Consider the following 13,794-nt stretch of genomic DNA (forward strand, 5'->3'; position numbering starts at 1 on the left):
ATGTAATACACCAATAAAAATCCCAATCCTTCCACTTTTAATCCTCTTAGTTACTCTCATTGGTTCATTCCCTATGACAATCTTCTCCCTTGACGGAGGAGTAAAGTCCTTTTACTTTTGCCCCAAGATGTCTGCCATGGAAGGACACTAAGCATGTGTAGACGTCCGTAAGCCTCTGATCTGGACCTGGCCTCAGAGATGGAGATGTGTGTTAGGTTTGTTGTTGTTGTTGTTGTTGTTGTTTCCATGGATTCCTCCATGCCTCTGGGAGATAAAAAAGTATAATTGTCTCACATTTTCCTATAACTATTTCTAACATTTTATCCCTCATGGACTAATCCTTATTCTAGCATCTTCTTCCTGGTTTAGCATAATTTCCTTTTTTTTTTTTTTTTCCTTTAGTCTTTATACAAATACTGTTCCAATTCCCCTATGTCTCAAAGCATAGAATTCTACCTCTGGCTCATCTCACAGACATTTATTGAGCACTGCCTCGGCAATGCAAACGCAGAGAAGAACGACCCAGTTCCTGTCCTAAAGGAGCCGTGTGTCTAGTGGGAAGACGAGAGGCAAGGACAGAAATGAAAGTATGGCCTGAAAGATGCCCCGATCGGAGTGAGCACATGTGACCGTGCTCAGGGACACGCTCTCAAATGCGAGAGGCATCAGGAGAGCTGTTGTCTGTGGGTATAAAAACTCACCACATAAATTTTATTCATAACACGACTTCCACTTCTATTCTTGAATTTTTCTCCCAAGCTCCGTAACCTCAATGACAATAGTGTACAAGCAAGGAAAATGCAGAAGGGATTGAAAACTGTGCTCCAGAAAAGCAATTCAACGTTCCTTTTGAAAATAATGAAAAGGAATATATCCCCAAACTCAGCAAAACACATTTTATTAATAGAAATGGCCCTAGGTGGTTCAGTATCAAAAAGAAACAAAAGTCCTTCAAAGATCTGACATCACCAGGTGATGATAATGTGGCCTGGCCTGCATACCCTGACAGGCCCAATGCTGAAAATGAAAACACAGGCACACAGCCCATGGCGGGGAGGAGGGGGTGATCCATGCCCCTTTGCTAAGGCTTGGGCTTTGGTATGATTTCCTATCGCTAGGCATTGCCTGTCATGCGATGTACCACCTCCCCTGGTGTCTTCGCTCTGGGCAGAAACACCATGGGAACTGCTATTCTGGAAACGTCTTCATTCCAGAAGGAGCAGTTTGGAGTGATTCTATGGAACAGCGGTGGTCTGCAAAGATGAATTCCAAACAACTAAGAACTTCTGTTTTTCCCTATAAATGTTCGAATCACAAAATGCTGAAGTCGTGGGCTTCATGATCTTACATAGGCTTCGTGGGTCTTTCACTGAGATGTAGGTCCAGTCAAGCAAGGGAGATGCACTTTAAGATCGAGTCTTTTGGATTTTTTTAAAAACCGTATTATCAGGACGCGCTGCTTTTCCGAGGCCCTGTTACTGTTTCTTACTGTTTCCTACTCCTCTGAATTTCCTTGGAATGAGCAGTCTTTGAAGTTAATGAGAGTCACTGAATCTGGGTCAGCAGCACTGTGTACATCCACAGAAGTTCCCGTGGAGATTGGCGTCGACTCCTGTTTGCCTCTGTGGGTGTTCTTCATTCTGTCGCGAAAGTAAAATGCACTTTATGATTTACTTCACAAGATTTGTCTTATAAAAATTAACTTTAGCCTAGCTCCATTTTTGCACTGACCTTGAAAACAAGGGCACTTTGGGACAGTGGCATTTGTCCTTACCCCGATGGGCATTCCGGCATAGGTGGAATTTGGGTAAGCAGAGAGGACACAGCTCAGGAATGAAAGAGGAAGGAAAGGCAGACACTCTTACAGGCATCGTCGGGGATCTAAAGTCGGAAAACTAGTGTAAAATCCATGGGTGATGTGTCTTAAGAAAAGGGGATTTTCTTTCAGAGTGGTAGAAAATGGAGTCGCTGGTGTGTGTGTGTGTGTGAGAGGGTGTTTATCAATTAGAAGGCAACAGGCCGAACATGATCTTCATGCAAGTTTAGTCTGTCAGTGATGTACAAGGAAGTGAAAATAAGGGTGCTATTAGTCAGTAGTTCACACTGGCAAGAATGTGAGGGTCTAGTAGCTTCCTTTCTCTGTGGTTTCTGCTCCCCATGGTCAACTGTGGTTTGGAAGTAGAGGATCCTCCTTCTGACGTCAGGTCAGAAGGTCACTAGTAGCCTCCCACTACGTCACAATGCCTACCTCATTCACCGACCTCATCTCATCGCGGAGGCACTCTGTCATCTCATTCACCACAAGGAAAGTGAGTACAGTCCAATCTGATACCTTGAGAGACCAAGAGAGGAGGGAGATCACATTCACACGAATTTTATTACAGTATATTGTTATCGTTGTTCTATTTTATTATTGTTGTTGTTAATCTCTGAACATGCCTAATTTATAATTTAAGTTTTATTATAGGTGTGTATAGATGGATGGAGAGGGGAAAAAACCAGAAAGCGCAGTATATATAGGGTGTAGTTTCAGACATCCCCCGGGGGTTCCGGAATGTGTCCACACGGCTGAGGGGGACTAGCGTAGAGTAGAGTTCCTGAAGGGGCAGAGGAAGGGGTGCGTGTTGTACCCGCGCGCGAGAGAGAACTTCACCACATGATTTCTAACTTGATCCAGGAAAGAACGAGAGCCACGCAAAGGCTTTGAGCTTGGGCAGGAAAAGAAATGGCGGCACCACTCCCGAACCCAGTGGGCCTGGAAGGTTGAAATGATTTAGTGTGAGCAGAGGATGATTTCAGTGTGCACATGCCAAATATCGGGGCTGACGGACCATCCGTCAGAATGTAGAGTTCAGCAGGCTGTTCACGGCTAGGAAGCCACCAACCTAGGAGAAAAACAAGCAAAAATTCCAAGGCCAGTCAAAAGAGTCCATCTCCTAGGGGCCTGAACAAGATTTCAAGGAAGACTTTCTGGAGGCTTGGTATTTCCGCACCTGAAAATTTTGAGTAACAAACTTAATGAGATTTCTCCACAAATACCTAGTATGTACCCAGTCTTAGTCTGTGTTGTCTAATTTGACGAACTGGTCTAAGAACACATTTGACTCCAAAGAGAAACTCCTCTTCTCTTTTACAGTCTTGGGGGCAACTGTAGCCCTTCTCTCTTGAGGTTTCATATTACTGAGAGCCTGGCTATAATTTTTCAATCAACATGTTCCTGATAAAGAACTACATAAGGGGTCATTTGGGGGGCTCAGTCGGTTAAGCATCTGCTTTGAGCTCAGGTCGTGATCCCAGGGTCCTGGGATGGAGCCCCACATTGGGCTCCCTGTTCACTGGACAGTCTGCTTCTCCCTCCCCCTCTGCCCCTAACCCTCCTCGTGCTTTCTCTCTCTCAAATACATAAATAAAATCTTTAAAAAAAAAAGAAAGAAAGAAATGCATGAGTGTAGTGACGGGTTTAGAATTAGTAGCAATAATAATAATTCTTAAACTCTGGGTGTCTGTTGCCCTGGGAGTTTCTGAACATTCCTGACCCCAGACCAACGAAATCAGTGTCTCCAAGGGAAGTATCTGGACATCATTGTTTTGTGAAACTTCCCAGATAACTCTAACGTAGATGTAGGGTTGAAACCACTGGACAGATGGAAGCAGTGGTTCTCAACTTTCCACTTCACCGTGGAATCACCTTGGGAGCTTTAGAGGGAGGCCTGAGACCTACCCCTCAGGATCCCAAGCCTGAGGAGTTTTTCCAGGTTCCCAGATGATGCTCTTGTGCAGCCAAATCTGAGAACCACCAACGAGTCTCTGGCTGTCTTAAGGCACACTTTCCAACTTCACCATCTCAAACAAGTTTTTACATCTGTCTCGGAGGGCAGGATGAGCCCAGCTGGGGGAGGAGGCGTTTGATATTTTTGCTGTAGGCATAATGAACTCAGTTGTCAGCTAGCTTCGGATTGTGGTGTCCTGGTTGATAATGATGTCAGAGGCAGGAAAACATCACGAGGGTTCTCAGATCCCAGGCTGACAGAGCCGTGTTGGCCGCTGGAAGGTTCATGTCTTAACTTGTATACCTGAACCAATTTTCAGTGAAAATAACTGTGACAATAAATGTCATTTTACAGGGAGCTTCTCTGGGGGAAAACTCTTTCTAAAACTCTGTGATGAAAAGAAATGTACACATCTGTGAACCCGGGCCTAGAGCTTCAGTTTCCTACAGGGAAATCTGTGATTCAGCCAAGATTATCTTCTGATATTATAGACAAGAGGGCTGTACGCAGAACTCTCTCATGATTCATTTTTCTAGCCCACACACACACACATCATTTCCACATCCGTACATCTATGCGTGTTTTAGATTTATTCTGAATATCTTTAAGAAGCAGCATAGAAATTCATTATTCTCAAGTTCAAGAAGAACTCTTATTTAATATGCTGTATACCTATGGGCTGATGTGTTGTCAGAAGGGAACTCCCCCTACCAAGAGTGCCCCTTCATTTATTAAAATGTTACTTCTCCTGCTGACTTGCTTAAACCAATTTGTCTGTTGTCTAACTCTCCATGGGCAGCTCTGACAAAATATCATAGACTGGGTGACTGACACCACAGATTTTTATTTCTTGCGGTCTGGAGGCTGGACGTCCAAGATCCGGGTGTTGGCCAACTCAGTTCCTGGTGAGGACTCACTTCTGGTCTGGCTTGGAGAAAGAGAGAGAGAGAGAGATAGTGTGTTCCCAAGCTCTTTGGTCTTCCCTTAGAAGCACCCTAATTCTGTCTTAAGGACCTCCCCTCATGACCTCATCTAAATCTAATTAGCTCCCAAGGGACCCATCCACTGATTCCATCACACTATTGGGTTTTGAATTTCAACACTGGAATACCAACATTTAGTCTATGACCTCTTCCTCTTTCCATTCATACCGATTCCTCCCTCCTTTGTGTTCTTACCATGTATGTAAACAACCTTGTTTGGGCTTTTCTTTTCAACTAGATTGGAAGTTCTTTGAGAGCAGAGGTGAAGGATGGTGTGATTATATGTTCTCAGCCCACAAAAGCCTTTCACATAGTAGATGCTCAGTTAATACATATTGGCTGGTAATGGATTCCCATGTTTTGTTCTGTGATTTGGGACAGGTTACCTAACCTCTTTGGGATCAGTGTTCCTTATCTGTGACATGGATGTAATGATGCAGATCTTTGGAGTTGTGGTGAGAATTTAGAGATATATAATTATTTAGCAAATCTGATACATAGGGAACATTTCATGAGGGCTTACTAAGTATTACATAAATGGACTGCAGCTGAGAAAGTCAGGTTTCTCTGTCTCCATAGAGCCAGAGAGGGCAAGGAGTGTCAGGCAGGGAATTCATCCAAGAAGGGAACAGAGTAGAGTGGAGGTACAAGCTGGGGAACAGCTGGCCGGAGAAGGGGACAGCAAGTGCACAGGTCTTGAGACAGGAGTGGGTTTGATACACTAAAATAAAGGATTAGGGATTAATGAAAGAATGTCAGAAAATTTACAGGCTCTTGGAGCACTTTAGGACAGTGGAAGGACCATCTGCAATGGGTGGTCCATAAAACATTCCCTCTTCTGTAAATTCAACTTCAAGTTTTGTGTATGCCTGGCATCTTGACATATTTCAAAGTGATGGTGATGGAGGCAAATGGTTGTGAGTTGTGAGAGCATCTGACTTTAGCATCTGTCTTCGTATTAATACCCTGAATGTATTTGGTTGAATATGCTCTATTCTGGGCACATATCACTTCCTGCTCTAATACTGGTTTCTCCCAGAAGCTGTGTCCTACTTTGAGGGTGATACATTCATTGAATGAAAAAAAGACAAATTTGAATAAACTGTGTTTGAAAATCCTTTTTCCCCCCCTTTCCTGCTGCTTTAATTTCCAAGTCAGTTCTCCTTATCCAAATGAGTTAGGTAGAGTTGGTACTATTCTCTCCACTTTACTGATGAGGAAACTGAGCGATTTCACGATTTTTTCCCAATTGATGCAAGCATAAACGTTTTTATAGAAGTGATTTGTAGAGAAGTATTTGTATACGTGACAAATGGAGGTCAAACCATTTAAGCTTCTGTCATGAGATTCTATAATTTTGAGGCAAAAGGCCTTTCATGAGATGTTTTGGTTGGTGAAAGACCATCTCTTGAGAATATTTTTAGGATGCTTTATCAAGCTCATATGGGAAGATGGTCTATGGTGAATTTGACATAAGTTTGAGAAAATGTAGTTACGAACCTGTAGTGGTATGGCATATAGATCATTCAGAAAACCAATGTTAAAAATATGTAGAATTCGGGACATTTGGGTGGCACAGTTGAATAAGCATCTGACTCTTGGTTTGGGCTCACGTCCTGATCTCAGAGTAGTGAGATTAAGCCCCACCTCAGGCTTCACACTCAGTGTGGAGTCTGCTTGGGGTTCTCTCTCTCCCTTTCCCTCTGCCCCTCCCCGGTTTGCACACTCTCTCTCATAAATAAATGTTTAAAAATTATGTAAAATTAAGATTTATTTTACTTGTGTTATCTGTGGAGAGTTAACTGTCAAAGTTATTATGAACTTTCAAAAATTATGTTAAACTTACTGTGTTAAAGCCCAGCCACATGTATTCTCTTTTCTCACCACAAGGAACACATTGAGAGACCAGGTCACCACTCAGAGAAACAGTTAAGACTCGCCATGCTGGATTACAGCCATCAAGGAGTCATTCCCTGAGAGACCATGCTTACAAAATTTTAAAATATGTTACTGTTTGATCTGTCTTTTCTTAAGAAAAGACCTTTTCTTCTACACCTTTTCTTAAGAAAAGACCCCTTCTTCTACACCTTTGGCATGGAGTCCTATTTATTTTTATTTCTAGAATAAAAGTGAACTCCTTTCCTGATGACATCAAGCAGGAAGTATGTGGCAGCCATACTGGGCCAAGAAAAGACACTAGGCTTGAGGTTCATCTCTGGAATGTTGGGTACCAAGCTTGGCTCTAGTCAGTGTTCCACTGGACTCTTCAGTCCCAGAGGACAAAAATTCCACTTGCCACAGTTGAGACACTAGCAAAGGAGCTGCTATTTCCTTTAACATGGGTGCTACATTTCCAGTTTTCTTAAGCTGAGTCTGCACTGAATTTTATAGAGTTCTAGAAGCATCTGTTTCTGATACATTTTCCATGAAGTCTAGCACTTCATAGACTTTTCTTGTTTTGGATGCGGTTATAACTAAAAATTATCTTTATTTCTTATTTTTTTAAGTGAAGATATTTCATGATTTATTTTTTAAAAGATTTTATTTATTTACTTGAAAGAGAGAGAGAGAGAGCACGAGCTTGGGGGTGTTGGGCAGAGGGAGAAGGAGAAGCAGACTCCCCACTGAGCAGTGAACCCTATGTAGGACTGGACCCAGGACCCTGATATCATGACCTGAGCCAAAGGCAGATGTTTAACTTATTGAGCTACACAGGTACCCTAAAAATTATTTTTAAAAAGCAGTTCATAGCAATTCCTATATTTCTTAATGACAGATCAAAAACTATCTATTTTGGATTTTTTCTCAGTTATTGATCGTATTCTACATTGGAAAAAATCTAAATCAATATTAGTGTTCTGGTCTTATTGGGGGAGGCCACAGAATGATTCAATGATATACATATCACATATCATGGCTGTTGATCAACATATGTTAATAGGATCATTAGTTACATCAAGGATTAAAATTCTTAATGTGATAGTACAGTGGTAGTATTTACCAGGCATTCTGAAATTTCTCTGTTCACTTGCCAGTAAGTTCCATCACCTAAACAATGTCCTGGAGCCAAACTCTCCACCTGTGGAGGAAAAGTACAGAGGTTTGCTGTTGTCACTAAGTCTAGGAGACTCCATCCAGAAATTCTAAAGCCGATAATCCCTCTCACACTGCTCATCCCTCCCCAAACTGTTCCCCACACAGACACTCCCTGAATTAATAAGGAAAGAAAACAAGAACATCTTTCAGAAGTTTAGTGACAGTAGAATATATACTTATGTGCATAAACAAAGAATTTATTATATAAAGTAACTCAAGCTTTTTGAAACCATAATTGCAAAATATTACCATCATAACAAATTTCTACCAATATTCAATCATTATTTTCCCTCTTCTTTTCCATACAGGGAATTCAAATTTTATGTTCTGTGTTTGTAATAAAATTATTATACACGTTTTCTCATGGGGACTCGGTGATAAGTAGGCAGAACAGGAGGGAGTAAGGCTTAGGGGTTGAGAGGTGGCAGTTTGGATTCAGAACAACTTGGATTCACATAGGTGGCTCCTAGTTTACGAATGAATCTTCTACCACTGTATAGACAACAACAACAATAACAGCAGCAATTGTTGAGTGGATTTAATGAAATAATACAAGGCAATTAAATAGTACCTAATTAAATGCTCTTTGAGTGTTGGCTATTACATTTTATTCATTTACATATTTGCATAAATGTATCTTATTTATATATATTTATGTTAAAGGATAACTATAAATTTATTTTACATATTTGTGTTTTACATGTTAAATTAGTTTTTGTGTTCTATTTTTAAAAAAATGTCCTGGAAAATATATACTTGATGACATACTATGTATTATTGAGGGAGCCAGTATCCAATCTTGTACAGATGTTATTCAAATCATGATGAAATAGAGGTATGTCTTTCTTTACTCTTCCATGTGCCTGGGGGGAGTGCCAGTGGATAGTATTGTTTTAACAGTTAAGCATCCAAAGGCATCAGATAGTCCCTAGAACATAGCTAGGATTCCCTATAGATCCAGAGGGAAGAACGCCACCTACTGAACATCAAGTTTTCAAAATTTATCTCTTCATCATGAGAACTTAATGATCATAATAAACTTAATAAGATGTAACACTTTATAATCATTAATTAGTTAATCTACAAAACATCTTTGTGAAGTAGAAAAGGGTCATTACCCTACTATGATGGCTTATAGGATTTACAGATAAAGCAGTTAAGACTTAATACCAATGAGCACCCAACATCAAATGCTCAACTTCCTTGGGTGACTCAGGAAAAATTTCATCTGGTAGGAAGGACTGGAATTCAATGTTTGTCCACGAGCACCTCACTGCATTGCATGTTCTGTTTTTATCTGCCTGAGAGATCTGTAGGGCCTCCAATCTTTGTTTCCTATCTGGTTCCTCCAGTCATTTCTCACCATGAGAAACACAGTGCCAAAGACTTTCCTTTTTCTTGTTTGCTTGGATATTCCAAGAAATTGTGGATGTCATCAGCTGGCTTGCACATATGTTGTCTTGACTTTATGAAGGTAGTAGGCCTCCTATTTCATTTTCTTGAGGATAAAAGATATTTGATACCTTCCAAACTTCTTGGTGTTTTGCCAAAATTCATGATCATAAGGAAGTTTATTGTGATTCCTTTATCCTTCAATATATTCTCGTCCAACAAGTCTACTTTAGAGGGCTTAAGAAACTCATCCCTCTTCCCCCGTCTTCATTTCTGCCCTTGCATGTTGTAGTAAATAGGCAGAGACTTGATTTATGGCGTTATTGGGCTGATATTGATATCATTGAGAAGAATTTACTTTATAACAGCCGACCTGATACAAACTCTGCTTACTCTGAATTATTAAGTCCATATTGTAAGTCAACTTTACAATATGTACCAAAATGAAAGCAGAGATGTTTAGAGCATATTAATTTTAAAATATCCTAGTTTTTCTTCATTTAGTCTTTTGTCAAGATTCAGTCTGTAGACATAGACTTGTGCAGATTCAGTCTATAGACATTCTTAAGACCTTTGTATCAGGATATGCACCAAATATGGAAAAAGCAATTAGTGATTTCGGCTTATAAACATTTTTACAAAGGTAATCGATAATTTAAGATGAATAGAGCAGAGTAGTGCTTAAGAAAACCGGTTTAAGACTCAGTCTAGTGTAAGTTCACATCTCCATTTTGACACATACCAGATGTGTGACACTGGAGAAGTTCTGCCTTCCTGAACCTAGTTCTCGTCATCTGTATGGTGGAAAGTGTAACCTCTTTGCCATGCTGTTATCAAGAGGATCACATAAAATAACACATGTAAAGCAAATGATGTATTGCTTGAAATACTGCAATGTTCAGAAAGTCTAGATGTTTTTATTTTTGCTTATGTTTTTGTTTAGGGATTCCCTTTAGATTGAAATCTACCGGGAAGAAAATCTTTTAACCTGACCTGTACATCTTTAGGCCTGGAACTTCAAGTTCCCTTTCCAACTGTGATGCTGGAAAAAATTATCTGAAATGACTCTAGCTGTTTTTTCTAGATTGGCCAGAAAGTTGCCTGAGAAACCTAGAGATGTCTCCTTTCTTAGTAGGAGGGACTGCACCCAAGCCCAGAGTCCCACAAAAGGTGAATGCCTCCCAAAGTAAAGTATTATAAAATCCTATTTACCATATGGACTTCACGTGCTGGACACTTGGCATTACCAGGCAAATCCAATAAACAGCTGGTACCCTATCTCCAAACTGCTGCTTTCTCAGTAGCCTGTGTATTGCCCGACTGACAAGACTGCTTTCAAAAAAAAAATTTTTTTTTTTTTTTGGTCCTATAAAAACAGTAAATGGCAGGGAACATTAGACCTCTAATGGAACACAGGCCTACACTATAGGAGCAGACGCCATCTAGACCATGCATCCCTCTCTGTGGGATAATAATCCAGTTAGAGGATTCATGTCTTCTGTTCTCTTGCTGACCTAGCCTCACTGGTTTTCCTTTTCCAAATAAATTCCATGCCATGTGATGATGTAGAGCTCACATCAAACCCACAGGTTGTGGCCCAGAAAGGACTCACCTGACACAATGCATTCATTTTTTACTTTCCTCATGAATTCCTCTTCAGTTTGCCAAGTTTCCTAATGGGAATGATCACAGAATTGGCAACAAATCCTGGATTCATCCCATTCTACAATTTTACTATTAGAATACTTTCTTCTCTCCTTTGAGGAATTATTTTTAAAAAGGCAAATTGGTTACTATTGCCATTTTAAGTATTTAGTTAAATTAAAAGTGGTTTTTTTTTCCACAAAAAAAATTGATATAAATTTGATATAAATTATACAAATAATTTAGTAGATTTAGGAATGTAGCCTGTTCTTAGTTCTGTTATTCCTATGTTAATGTGATAACTTGCTTTTGTCTCATTATCCTAATGAGTAAAATAAAGAGTGATTCTAATCAAGTTTACTCTTTTGTTTGGAGATATAATCAAACCTATTGTAATATATATTTCTGGTGTTATCAAGACAACAGTCTCTCTAACTTGGTGAAATATTTGTGTCATATCTATACATGCTTTCTTAGATAGATAAGAGAAAAAGAATAGTGTAAAAAGCATAGGTTTTGGAGCTATAATAAATAGACTTGAATTCTGTTTTTGCCTGTTCCTAGCTCTGTGAACTTACTGACTCTCTTTTTGTTTTACTTTCCTCATTTATAAATAAGGATAGAAAGTGGTGAGAATGAAATAACTAATATGTACAAAGTGCTTAAATTCTATGCATTATAAACAATATGAATATAATTGTGTAGTTGGAATTTGAATTCTTAACTTCTAATAGGAACATTAAGTCCAGTATCTCCCTTTTTTAACTTGTTATTATTAGCATGTAGGAAAGCTTTTGATTCCTGTGTATTTTATTGCTAGCCATCTTAATACAACTTCTTAGTAATTCTAATAAATTTTCAGTTTGTTATTTTTAGCTTTCTAAGAAAGTAATTATCTGTTTACAATGATACTTCTATATGCTCTCCAAAGTTTATGCTCCTTATTTATTTTTCTTGTCTTACTGCATTGTCTGGAGCTTCCTATAGATTAGATCATAATGGCATTAGGCATGTGGGGTAGTCTGCATGTTCACAAATATTTGTGGCTTCTCCCTAGCCAGAATTATGCTTTTCCCCTCCAGTGATTAAGACTTGGCTATATGACTATTCTGGCTAATGGTATGTGAGACATTATTGGAAAGGAGTTCTAAGAGCCAGATTTGATTCCCTATGCTCTCTTTTCCCTTCCTCAAGTGTTTATCAACTACTGCATTAGTCTGGCTCCTGGAGAGAAATCACATGGAGCAGAGTTAACTGACCCGTAATAGGCAGGTAACATCAGTAAGAAGCAAACCTTTGTTGTTGTAAGCCACTAAGATTTGGGGTTTTTTGTTTGTTTGCTTGTTTGTTTGTTTTAACAATACCATCCATCCTCAATTTAATTTTTCTTTTTAGCAGTCTCAAATTTATTCTCTGTGGTGACTTTTAACTACATTTTTTTCTTGAATTTCTTCTTTCTCACCAGATTAAAATTATTCCTAAATTACAAAGGAAATGCTATATCATTCTTATTTCAAGCAAGTAGGACCACATTTAGAATAGACACATACTTGACACGATGAGAAAACTGAGTGTAACTTATCATAACATTAAATCCTCTGAACACACAAGAAATAGTCTCTATCCCAAACTTGTGTTTTTTATCTAAATTAGAGGAGCCAAGTTAGAGAATCACTGCAGGACATTCTCTCACTTCTACAGCCATTATTAGGCATCTTCATTGTATTGTTTTGAAAAACTTTTTTTTTTTTTTTTTAAATCAGTGGTTATCTTTGGGAGGTATAACTGGGGGCTTAAAAAATTCCTTTATCCATTGTATAATTTTCAGACTTTCCACGGTGGGAATATATGTGGCTTCTATAAATAAGAATTTTTAAATTTTTGTAAATGGTACCCAGAAGAGTTGGGTGTGAGATGCGTAAGATGGTGGGGTTTAGAAATGAATTGATACCAACATGAAAGCAGGGAGGGCATTTAGGAAGTGGTGGCAGTTGTAGAGGTGAGAGATGGAGGGCTACCGTGGTGGCAGTGGGACCACAGGATGAGCAGGAATAGGCTGGAATGCTTTTGATATATGTTTGCGAGTTCAAATCAAATATGACAGAATCTGATGATGGACATGGGACATTGCTGAGTTTAAGAGGGGGTTTAAAGGACAGATAGGAGTTTAAGATGATGCCCATGGTTTGATGGAGGTTACTCCGTAAAACGTCATTGTGAATAACCAAATCACAAGGAGGCCATCTTAGTTTGAGATGACTGTGGGAAAATATACATGTCAAACTGAATACATTTTTTCCATCTTAGCTTACTTGGTAGAATTTCTATGCGATGTAGACCATTGCTACCCTTGCATCTAATGGTAACGTTGGAAAAACTGGAGTGTATTTTATTGAAATATTTCTGAATATTTTCTGGAGTAAACTTTTCCTGTTTTCTCACCAATCCTAGAAAAGATAAATTTTACATCTCTATAGGTAAAATTGGCAGCAGCAGAATACAGACCTCTCGGTATATTTTAATATTCCAACATTTTATTGAATGGAAAGGAGGGAGAAGATTGGAGTTTATTGGTTTATTTATTTTTTGGCCTCTGTGTTTTCTTCGGCCATCTATGCAGATTCCAGAGAATTTTGGCCATAACAGCATTTTCTTATTCAGAGCAGGATTCCTTTCCTCCATTTTGGAATATCTGAGGGTGTTTCCCTTTATCTTTAGGGCTGTGGTAGAGCTTTCAAAAGTATCAAAAAAGAAGTCAGTTTTAGTTCATTTGAGTTTAACAATAGAGTCCTGTATGGCATCTATTTAAAAGGATAGTAAAGAAGTCGTTTCTCAGGCTTGTCTTGGTAATTAGAAGCTGGGCAATTACTGGTGCAGCATCTCATGCTCAATTCAAGTGTGTTACGTAG

Source organism: Mustela nigripes, chromosome 6 (genome assembly GCF_022355385.1).
Source record: "Mustela nigripes isolate SB6536 chromosome 6, MUSNIG.SB6536, whole genome shotgun sequence".
NCBI lineage: Eukaryota > Metazoa > Chordata > Mammalia > Carnivora > Mustelidae > Mustela > Mustela nigripes.